The 9,946-nt window shown below is 39.4% G+C and overlaps 1 long non-coding RNA gene across 1 annotated transcript; it reads right to left on the bottom strand.

Annotated features, from left to right (window-relative positions):
• Positions 1-2,760: 2,760 nt before the first annotated feature.
• LOC130606305 (uncharacterized) lies at positions 2,761-6,387 on the bottom strand. The gene is made up of 3 exons (XR_008973941.1): positions 6,172-6,387; positions 3,532-3,624; positions 2,761-2,901 (listed from the first exon to the last, which is right to left on the bottom strand). It is a non-coding gene; the product is annotated as an uncharacterized LOC130606305 (long non-coding RNA).
• Positions 6,388-9,946: the final 3,559 nt, after the last annotated feature.

Raw genomic sequence — 9,946 nt, 5'->3', positions numbered from 1 at the left:
ATCTTTCTGCCAGAAGAAGTTAAGTTGTATTGGTGTTGGGGAGGGGGGGGTTATTTTTGCAGTCTGACTAAAAGCCACTACCTACATCTCGTGGTAATATACTTAGCAGCTGCAATCTTTGTCAAATTTTGATCCAAGTGAGTCAAAGGTCAAGGAGACAAAAGGGTAACTTACTTATTTGGTTCCCAGTCACTTCTCTGATAGCCATTTGGTTTAAAATTGCTCATATTAGCAAGTTATGACTAACCAGTTCCTGGCAGCTTCTTTAAGATACAGAATATTTGCAAATATTTTTTGCTATATAGCATGCTCTGCTGTGTTAATAAAGCTTTACTACTTCAGTCATTCTCTGTCAGAATAAAGGCTAAACATCTCTGCAGCTCAATCATTGTTAGAGTATAATTTCAAGCAACAAAAATCAGGAAATGTTAGAATATTTTTGAAGGGATTTTTTTTTTTCACAGGTTGGATTACATTTCCTCAGCAAGTGCTAAAGCTCTTCCTCTTTTACTGCAAGTTCAATGAAGATCCCAGAAGCTTTGTTTTCTTAATGTATCTAAAAATGTTATTATTTTCACTGATACTTCTGTAGACCAAAGTGTCTCCCAAGCACAGGGTCTACTAATAATTAACAATAACCAGTTTGGCAAGCTTTCTCACAAATAACTTTTAAATAACTCCCCATCTCCTGTGAATTAAATGAATAGATTTTTTTAAAAGATTCTTCTGGCAGCAGCAAGAGGACATGATTGATATTTGGCTTATTTCATCATAAGAGAGAAAATATTCCCAAAGAAAAGTTTTATGTCCAGACTTTCAGGGTACAACACTGAATATTTTATGTTTAGCATTTACTGCATGTTTTCACTGATAGTTTACTATTCTGTTTTTTATATTGCCATGTTTGAAAGTTAAGCTTCGGTAGCATGATTTTAATTCCCATGTTTCTATAGTCATGGCACTCACAGAGTTCTTCTTTACCTGCCTATTATGAAACGTGTAAGAATTAATCTTGACATTAATCTCTTGTCTGATGTGGAGATGTTAGCAGATGTTAGCTGAGGTTAACAAGCAAATTGGAAAACTCCAAGAAACTCCTGTCTGTACCTTTGTACACTCTGAATTTGTCAGATGACACTAACCTTAAAATAAACCAAAACAAAACAAAAATAACCTTCTGGTTGTTAAGTAAATGCCAAGCTCTTGGACAGAAGTTGAGGTTAATGTTCTCATCACTCAAAACATGATTTTCTATAATCTTTTGGGTACTCTCCCTATTTTGATATAAAGGATTTATCTGGGTTATTAGCATAATCTGATATGGCTTCTACACTCCCTATCCAAAATCCTGTTGCCACCACTCAGTGGTCATCTGGTTCCTCCAGTTATTAGGTTGCACAAAAGGGGCAGTATCTGATTGAGCAGTGCAAGATTTAAAGCATGCAGGAACTCCACAAAAACCCAGAACATGTGGCTCCTGTCCTCAGATAAGCTTTTTCTGACTCAACACACTCATATTCACTCATGGGCATTTAATTCAGGAGAAGAATGACAAAGATGAATAATCTACAGAAGAAAATATGCAATATGCCAGCAGCTGGATGAGACTTCTGCCCCTCCACATGTAGTGGAGATACTAGGAGGTCTTCTTTTATAAGGAGTGAAATACTGTGTGTAAGAAAGGTAGTTTGATTTCCTATAGAAATTAAAATCTTCTGTGCATCACATCACACAATACAGAGGAAGCAGCACATAAGCTATTCACCCCAGACCAACAAGTGCTTTATTTCTATTGCACTAGAGCATACCCAAGAGTGATCACAGACTATCTTCAAGTGCTGCCTATAAAGAACTTAAAGATATAAACCATAAATTATAAAAATAATAACATAGAACTGACATTTCTTAAATTATACATTCACTGTCTTTGTCTCAGGTAATCTTTCTGTAACTGCTGTTTTGAACCACCTCATTTTCCAATAGAATAGAACAGAGTTAAATGGCAGGAATACTCACCTCACCTTTATGAAGGAGGTATAAAGATATTTCAGTTGTTTCAGTTTTGCTTTTAATATCTTATCTCCAATGTCCTGTCAGAAAAGGGAGCCTCAGTTTTGTAGCAATAATTCTTTTTTTTTGTTTAAAGTTAATTACAAATATTTGTTAAAAATAACTTATCCAGGTAAAATTAAGCATCTGGACTAAGGAAGCTGAATTGGTTTCCTCTCAGTGGATAAGTATGAGCACATCCATGTACTCATACCATCTACCTTAAACACTTATCTTAGGCAATATGGATGTACCATATTCTTTGGAGGTCCTGATGACTCTTCTTTAACTGCAGACCATCTAAACAATCACTTAGATTAGACATCTAACTTTCAGAAGGTTAATGTTAGAACAATTCTACATGAACTTCCTAAAAAGGTGTTCCAGTTCCTCTCCTCATTGGTGCACTGTACCATCAATACCAGGACAGCTATGCAAAGTTCTCTTAAATGCAAACAAATTGTGAAGCAAGAAGAAAATGCAATAGGAAAACTTCAAACACCTGACATTAATGGAAAGTATAGCCAAAAACTGCAGACCCGGTGTAGCATTCTTTTGCCCACCTCTCATCACAGACTTTTACTGCAGATGTGTTGGCTTTCAAGACTTTCCAGTGTATGCCCTGAGGCGTATTCCAAACATTCATATCAAGCAGTCTTCAGCCCCCTCCCCCCCCCAAACATCCTCCAAAACATGTATTAATATCTGATTTGTCATCCAAAGAGCTTGAAAGACTCATTCCAAATTGCTATGTACTCCTTCAATATCCACTAAAGACTCCAAGCTGTAGTTTTCCCAGCTCTGTGAACTGTTAGGACCTAAGGTGCTGTCCCTTGTGATCCTTAGTGTGTCCTGATGATATGGAAAACCTCCTAAAATACTATTGGCCCAAGCCAACTTGGCAGCACTATAGTGGAAACAGCATGATATATTTGGCTCCTGCCAGTGATGAGCTTCTCTCTCAAACTGTAACTAGGTTCTGTAAGGGAAAAAGGGGTGATGAAAGACCCAGTAGCTGCTTCAGTTCCTTTTACCTAGAAATACTGATTCTGACTTTTCTTCACTGACTGTGGCATGCATAAACTGCTTCCTTCCTCAGACCTCAAATTCACTTTTAAAGTGTATTTTCAAGTTATTTTAGTAGGGGAATCAGGTGAAGAAAGCACGAAAGAGGCAAGGGTGGAAAGGACCTTGATTCTTCCACTCACGTGAGAGTCAGAACATAGATAGGAAGGAACTTCGTCAACTGAACCCAATACAGAAGCTGTAATATAATAAGTTAGGCTTTTGGGTAAGTCTGAAGCAACAAAGAGCTATAAAAATCTGTTACCTAAAGGGCTGGCTCAGTCTGTTACTGATAGAGATGTTTCTTACTGAAAACTAAGGAGGGCACTGAGAGGAGGCCTTAGTGGTAGAGGAGAACAATTTTAAAAGCAGACATCTTTTGAAAGTCAAGAGAAATTCGATAAGTCTTGTCCCTACCTGGGTATACTTCACTTCTTGCAAAACTCTTCGTGTTGGTTCGGAAGTCTCAGAATAATGAAGTAGTTCAGAACTCCTTCACTAGTGCAACACCTAGTTGAGAAATAGTCACCATAATGAATCATCCCAATGGCAGTGACTTACATGAGTGACTGAGTAGTCCTTATGTTAGCCTTTGCCTACCAGCTACACTGTAATTTTGTCTGCATGATAATTAAGAGCAACATATGTGCAGGGGATTTTTCTAATTAATGAAGAAGTAAATTTCAGGTTACTTTTTTGATGACTTCTCAAGAATTAAAGCCCAGTCAAATAACTTGACATCGTTTTCTTTCAGCTCACATGTCCCAGACCTGGAGGCATGTCCTTGGTCAGAGCAACATGCAGATCTTCCCTGGGATTTCAGGTCAGTCTCAAAAGGTATTAAAGCCAAACCATGAGCCTACTGCCAGAAAAAATCAAACTGCTTTTCATCAGGCCACCGCAAGAAGAAAGCTTTAACCAACCTCATGTCTTGGGACAGTTGCCTAGCCCCGCTTTGAGGATCAGAATCTGTAGTTGGGATGGTATCAGGGGATCTATGTCTCTGCTAGTAAGGTATATATATTTTCTACCAAAAGAAAGTGAGACATAGAAAATCATCTGCAGAGTAAATACAGGCCAAAGACCTTGATAAAGCTGTCTCTCTTGCGGGGGGAATCTCAGAGACAACAGCAGTGGCACCATGATGCTGGAAACACCCATAAAAGCATATTTTCCCTTCCAGCTGGCAGCAGAGGTACAGACCATGTGGGTCTTGCCTACTGGTCTAGGGAATGAAGCAACTCTCAGGAAGTTGCAAGAAAACATGAAGACATGCACTGACTGCCATGGAGTTTTTCAACTTTTATAGTCTTTCCCTGTGGATCTGTTGAGACACCTTTATTTAAATTTCTTTATTATACAGAAACTTTATTATACAAATTTTCTCATACCGTCATACTATCATTTATTCTAAGTGCTAATCATAGAATCATAGAACCGTTAGGGTTGGAAAGGACCTTAAGATTATCAAGTTCCAACCCCCCTGCTATGGCCAGGGACACCTCACACTAAACCATCTCACCCAAGGCTTTGTCCAGCCTGGCCTTGAACACTGCCAGGGATGGAACATTCACAGCTTCCCTGGGCAGCCCATTCCAGTGCCTCACCACCCTCACAGGAAAGAATTTCCTCCTTATATCCAATCTAAACTTCCCCTGTTTAAGTTTTAACCCATTACCCCTTGTCCTATCACTACAGTCCCTAATGAAGGGTCCCTCCCCAACATCCTTATAGGCCCCCTTCAGATACTGTGCTACTCTTGCATGACAAAAAAGGATTTTTTTTCCTTTTTTTTCATATTCTTTTGAGATTATATTAAATTATTGCAATGAAAATATGAAACAGACAACACACACACAGAAACCCAACTAAAACTGCAAAATAAAATCACTCTTGACGCAAGAACTACATTGGCAGCAGCTGAAGTTCTAAAGACATTAGGAAAATTTGTGTGCTATTACTGCATATTAAGAAACATTAACAACTATGAAGAACAGAGCAGTAGAAAAAGTACTAGTGGTGATTTCTGTGCACTAACAGTGAATGAAGTAGGCAACTAATAGATACCCTGAACTTCTCAGATCACGCAATTTCCTGATGTTAAGTTATGGTATTATTCTTTCATTAAATGAAACCATGATACAGAAATATTCATATAACTATCAGTTACACAAAAAGAATTTCCAAACACAATAATTTAACTGAGAAAACCCTACAATTCTGATCATTTTCCTGGTTCTGCCAATTATATAAATGCTTTCAAAGTCTCACTTGAGGATAGAAAAAAATCCCCAGAACTAGACGACTCCAGAGTTCACATTCTTTTATGAATAGAACAGTTTTTCAAGTTAAAAAAAAAAAAAAGGAAATCGCTGGGTTAATAACATAGTTATTGTACCAGTTGTCAGAGAGAATCAGGTCTCTAAAACAGCACAAGTCATTAGCATCTATATGACTATGCTATATTTATTGAGTTGATCCCAGGACTTCCATACCAATATTCATTTTAGGTGTGTTACATGAGCATTTTGCTGAACATGAATTATAACTTTAGATCTGCACAGAAATGAACTTATATACCTTTTCCTACAACTAGTAATTACTACAGTATTTTCAGATGATAATTTATAACACACTTCTAAAATATGTGCATGTTTTGATCAGCCATATGCTTTATATTTCTCTTCATATTATTTTTTATAAATGTATATAATCCTTTATATAATAGACTTTTATATATAAAAGAATAATTCACAAATTAATTACACTTGTTACACCTTACGATATGAATACATTAATTTTTAATTACAATGTAGAGTTTAATACTAGTAACATATTGAATATACTCAAGATATTCATATGCAAGTGAAATAATTTGATTATCAGTATATTTGCTTTTTATAAACTTTAGTGAATAGTGAACTTTATAAACAGTCAAGAAATAGAGACTGAATGGCATCTGTCTTTGCCTTTAATAATCCCTGGCTGTTAAGAGCATTTTGCTAGCAATAAATTGCAATAGTATGCTCACGCAAAATTAATATGATGTCCATCTACCTGTTAAGAAGCTGCATTTAGTCCAGAGGCAGGATCACATACCTGTAGGGAGGGAGAGCTGCTCTCACTACTCTCGCCACCAGGAACTGGAAAGCTTCAGAAGAGCCTGCTAAGTTGGCTCCTTATTCACAGAAAAATCAAGTTGCTGTAGCAACCCTCTAGCAACCCTGGCTGCCCAGACTCCTATGAGTCAGTTGATCTTTCACCAGCCACAAAGAGAAAGTTGCACAGACCTTTTAAATGCCTTGGTAGCTAAGCTGTCTTGAGTTATAAGGAATTATAAGACCTCTGAGCCAAAGATAACACCTTTTTGTACTTATGCTTTCAAGAAAGACCAGTTTTAAGAAATCCTTTCAGTGCCAGCCTCTTCCTCTGGTCTGTTTACCCTCTGCAATAGCCCAGCAATAGTCCCACACAGGCAATGTAACAGATCCCTACTACCAATCCAGAGCAAGCCTAATTGACTTTACTTTTTGCAATAACTCTGAAAACACAGTCTAATCCAAGTTAATCCTCACCATATACTGGAAGCCAGGTAAGGAGTTTCATACTAGAGATAACTCTTCAGATCTGGGCTTATTAACACATATTTATACAAAGCACAGACAGAGGTCAGAATGAGGGATGGCAGCTATGAATACAGCTGTTCAAATTCATGGGACTCTTTCTAATGATTTCTACAGGCTTTGGTTCAGAAGTTTGTTGTCAAAATGAACATCTGAGGCAAGTGCTAGTACTATTGCTTCCTCTGGCTGTCCTTTTGGATCTTTACGAGATCCTTTTATCATAACGATGAGCTGTTCAAAATCTTTATAAAAACTATTAATACATTAAAAGTTCTGTTTGGACAGTGGATTGAGGCACCTCCTTCCAGACAGTCGCAGCAAATAGCAACAGTGAGCAGTCTGTCTGCTAAGGTCTTTCACAATTAAGATAAAAGCTGTCCCAGAGGGTTAACATGACCCCAAGGTGAGTCAGTATAACAGGAGCTGTAAAGCTGTGTCCCACTGACTTAAGAGGCATCCTGCACCTGGCTTTATATGAAGTTTCTTCTTCTCTAACATTACTGAGAGAAAGAAAATGAAGGGGAGGAAGCAAAAATACTCTTAAAATTTCCATTAATCTGGATATTTTCTGACCTATCTTCTTATGTAAATGCTGTTGTTCTACCTTTGTTCTTCTTGGAGTCCTGTTGATTTCTTCCTGTGTAGCTTTTGCAGCTGCAGCATCCAGTTTGTTGCCAGACTTCCCTTCTGCCTTCTTTTCTACATGTGCTTACTTTTACTCCTGTTTTCTTCCTCAAGAATCTCCTCCCTCCTCCAGCTCTCAGTCTATCTTTCCCACTTCCCACCCTATCATCTCAGCAGTCACTCCTCCGCCAAGCTCTCCTCTAGTCTGTCTCCTCCCCCACTGGATTACCCCCTAGTTTATTTCCCCACATCCAGAATTCACAGCTTTCTCTCAATTCTGTCTTTCTACCCTGCCATTAATATTTATGTTTCCCAAAATCTCCTGTGATCCCTTTTTCTTTATTCTCCTACTTCCCTTATTCTCCTTCTGCCTGAAGTCCTGGCAGAGATTTCTTCTTCTCATACTATCAGTTAATCAAAAAGCTGATTGCAACTGAAAGTCAGATTTATCAGTGCCCTTTGGTAAACAAATGAATCTTACTGGAAAAGGTTAATTATAAATAATAATTTAAATTTGGTAACTTAATCCTGTAATGTGTTATTGTTTGTGTTCCTTCCTTAAGCCTCACAACAGTAAAGCCCATGGCATTCCTGCCCATTACCTCTTCCTTGCCCAGCTGTCATTCAGCTATTTGAAGTCCTCCAACTCCTAAGAAAATGGATATTAAACAGGTTCATCCACACACAAAGAAACAGATGTGCCAGATGAGGAAAAGTAAACTTCATCCAGAATGGAGAGAGGACCTGAGATGAGGCTGGGAACAGCTCACACTTCTCTGAATGCCTGGTCAGATAGGTCCAGTGGTGAAGCAGGCATATTGGGCTACCAAAACCAGGGCTATGCCTATCCTTCCAACCCACAACAGCTAGAAAGTAAATGGGATGTATCACAGAATCAGAAGCACAGGATTAAGAAATCACAGAATGGTTTGGGTTGGAAGGGACCTTAAAGGTCATCTAGTTCCAACCCCCCTGCCATGGGGAGGAACACCTTTGATACTCAACTTTCTTGGACCATAAACGTTAATGGACTTTATGGACTGGGCTAAGCCAGGCAGAAAATTAATTGAGCTGTCTTCTATACATTCTGTGGTGAGCAATTTAGGTAACAGGAAATGTTTAACTAGGAGTATACTAGGTGTCTGTGAAAACAAGATAGAACTAAGGGCATTGGCCTAGGCCCTGTTGAAGCAAACTCTGGTAAAACACTGATAAAAGAGAAACTTTATTCATGACTTTCAGTATATATAGCTTTTCTGGGAAATGTCTTAAATATCATAGAATCATAGAATGGTTTGGGTTGGAAAGGCCTTAGGATCACCAAGTTCCAACCCCCCTGCCATGGCCAGGAACTCCTTACACTAAACCATTCCACCCAAGGCTCTGTCCAACCTGGCCTTGAACACCGACAGGGATGGAGCATTCACAACTTCCCTGGGCAACCCATTCCAGTGCCTCACCACCCTCACAGTAAAGAACTTCTTCCTTATATCCAATCTAAACTTCCCCTGTTGAAGTTTTAACCCATTACCCCTTGTCCTATCACTACAGTCCCTAATGAAGGGTCCCTCCCCAACATCCTTATAGGCCCCCTTCAGATACTGGAAGGCTGCTATGAGGTCTCCACGCAGCCTTCTCTTCTCCAGGATGAACAGCCCCAACTTTCTCAGCCTGTCTTCATACAGGAGGTGCTCCAGTCCCCTGATCATCCTCGTGGCCCTCCTCTGGACTTGTTCCAACAGTTCCATGTCCTTTTTATGTTGAGGACACCAGAACTGTACACAACACTCAAAGTGAGGTCTCACGAGAGCAGAGTAGAAGGGCAGGATCACCTCTTTCGACCTGCTGGTCACGCTCCTTTTGATGCAGCCCAGGATACGGTTGGCTTTCTGGGCTGCAAGCACACACTAAAGCCAGCTCATGTTCATTTTCTCATCAACCAACACCCCCAAGTCCTTCTCCGCAGGGCTGCTCTGAATCTCTTCTCTGCACAACCTGTAGCTGTTCCTGGGATTGCTGACACAAATGTTGAACAGGATCAGTCCCTGAGGAACACCACTCGTTACTGGTCTCCTGCTGGACATTGAGCCATTTACCGTAACACTGCATGCAGCTGTCCAGCTAATTCCTTATCCACCAAGTGGTCCATCCATCAAATTTATGTCCCTTCAATTTAGACAAGGATGCCGTGCAGAACAGTGTTGAACACTTCACACAAGTCCAAGTAGATGACATCAGCTGCTCTGCCCCTGTCCATCAGTTCTATAGCCCCATCACAGAAGGACACCAAATTCATCAGGTGTGATTTGTCTTTCACCTTCTTCTTATGCTTTGAGAAGTCAAGGTACTAGTTAGTGTTTAGCTTTTAAAAACAATCCTTAAAATTACATAGGATGAAGATTACAGAATCGCAAACATGCCGTCACAACATGAAACACCCCAGGCCTGTTTGTGGCAAAGTGCACACCCTCTGTATAATTATACTCAGGCTTCTCTGTTCCAGGCAAAAAGAAACAATAGTCACTTATCAGATTCCCAAAATGGTATTGGAGAGGATTCAGCAGGACACTCCCTATACTTTCTGG

This window comes from Pezoporus wallicus, unplaced genomic scaffold (genome assembly GCF_028554395.1).
Source record: "Pezoporus wallicus isolate ANWC-B61680 ecotype Strahan unplaced genomic scaffold, APGP_CSIRO_Pwel_v1 contig_3058, whole genome shotgun sequence".
NCBI lineage: Eukaryota > Metazoa > Chordata > Aves > Psittaciformes > Psittacidae > Pezoporus > Pezoporus wallicus.
The sequence above is the reverse complement of the archived record's forward strand: the minus strand, read 5'-3'. Positions and strand labels throughout refer to the sequence as shown.